We start from the raw sequence: 2118 nt of genomic DNA on the forward strand, positions 1-2118 counted from the left end.
GCAAATCTTTTTTTTTTTTTTTTTTTTTCGGAACTGGGGCTTGAACTCAGGCTCTTGTGCTTGCCAGGGAAGCACTTATTCCACTGAGCCATCTCCCCAGGCCCCCTGCAAATCTTGAAAATGTCTTACTCTTGGTGTCCACAGTTGTAAAGAGGGATGAGACAGCTTAAATACATGTAAAATGAATGAACTTCAAATTGCTAGTGTTTAGATCAACATTCCTTAAGTGACACACCTACATGCAGAAAGGAACAAACTCTGACCCAGAGTTTCAAGGTAATAAAGGCCTAGCCTCCAAGTCTCTGTTGTAATGTTAGTCTTGGTCTTAGTTCTCATTGATGGGACAAAATATCTATTACCCACAACTTAGAGATTTGTGTTGACTCATGGTTTTAGCCCATGGCCATCTGACTGGATGGCAGGGGTCTTGGTGGATGAAAAGGTGTTCAACCCACAGCATCCAGGAAGCAAAGGACATAAGAGCCGGAGACATGACGACACCCTTCTAGGTCATGTCCCAAGTGACCCATGTCCTAGCCACACATGCAGCTATGAAGTCACCAATGGATGAAGTCACTGATGTTGAGCACCCTCATGATCTGATCATCTCTCAAAAGCCCCACCTCTGAGCACACGAAGCTTCAGAGCAACATTGTAGGTCTAACCCAAAACAGCATTTCTTGAGTATTTCAAAATGAATGCCAGGAACAGCTGATTCCCTCTAGGTTTGGACCATTAATCATTAGCAGGGCTTTCCCTAGCATCTCATGGTCCACACTACATGAGGCCCAGCATGCCCATCTTACAGATGAGGATGCCAAGGTGCAGGGGGTGTAAGCAATGTCCCAAGAAAGTGACATAAAGAGTTACGCTTAGTGTGCCATGGTAACACAGGTGAGAGAGCAATTTAAAAATAGTCATAACTAATATGCACAGATCTGTGTATCAAGTCCTATACCAAATGCTGCAGGGGTTTTTCTTTAATCTTATCAGGGGATGGAAATTACTTTGGAAACACAGGCAAGTTCTACCATAAAGGAGAGTGAACTGTTTAAGGGCCTTCTCTTTTGGCTGTTCCACTGTCTCTCCTGATCACATTGAACCCAGCTTTCCCACCACTTCCTCACCTGAGTCTGAGCCATAGTTGTTTTCCTCCCTAGAACCTGCTTTCATGCCACAGGGAAGTATGACTCCCAGTTAAAAGCTGAGGAAGCCAGGATTCAGATGAGATAAATACCTTGTACAATAACAATAACTAAAAGTCACTTAGCTCACAAGAGAAGATGTCACAATGAGGGGTGGGAGGTACAAAGCCAGTGTCTAAGTCCAGAGCATGCAGAAAAGTTAGGATAGCACAATCCAAGGAAAAACCTAAATAGCTACACCAAGAAATGTGTCCAAGAAACGAGTTCTCAATGGAGCCCAAGAAGGAAGTGTCTCAGTTGCACTTGGCTGCTCTGCGGGACGCTGAGGAAAAGCTACACCAGGCTGTGCCACCCTGGGTGGGGAAGACCCCAACAAGCTGAAGGGTAAGATATCCTCATACACTTCTTTCGTGCAGACCTGTCATGAGGAGCATAAGAGGAAGCACCCTGACTGCTTGGTCAGCTTCACCAAGTTTTCCAAAGAGTGCTCAGAGAAATGGAAGACCATGTTTGCCAAGGAAAAGTCGAAGTTTGAAGATACAGTGAAGTGTGATAAAGCTCGCTATGACAGGGAGCTGAAAAATTCCATTCCACCCAAAGCTGGCGATAAGAGAGGAAAGATCAGAATGCTCCTAAAAGACCACCATCTGCCTTCTTCCTGTTTTGTTCTGAATGTTGCCCAAAGATCAAAAATGAACACACAGGCCTGTCCATTGGAGGTACTGCAAAAAATTGGATGAAATGTGGTCTGAGCAGTCAGCCAAAGATAAACAACCATATGAACAAAAAGTGGCTAAGCTAAAGGAAAAATACGAAAAAAATATTGCTGCATATGGTGCCAAGGGCAAAAGTAAAGCAGGGAAGAAGGGCCCCAATAGGCCATCAGGCTCCAAGATGAAGAGTAAACCAGAGGAGGAGGAGGAGGAGGAAGAGGAAGAAGAGGAAGAGGAAGATGAAGAATAAGTGGCTGTCC

At 44.7% G+C, this 2118-nt stretch overlaps 1 pseudogene; it reads left to right on the forward strand.

The window, feature by feature from the left end:
* The first annotated feature begins 415 nt into the window (after positions 1-415).
* Positions 416-2118, forward strand: LOC105741745 (annotated as a pseudogene).

Source organism: Octodon degus, unplaced genomic scaffold (genome assembly GCF_000260255.1).
Source record: "Octodon degus isolate 3935 unplaced genomic scaffold, OctDeg1.0 scaffold00002, whole genome shotgun sequence".
Taxonomy (NCBI): Eukaryota; Metazoa; Chordata; class Mammalia; order Rodentia; family Octodontidae; genus Octodon; species Octodon degus.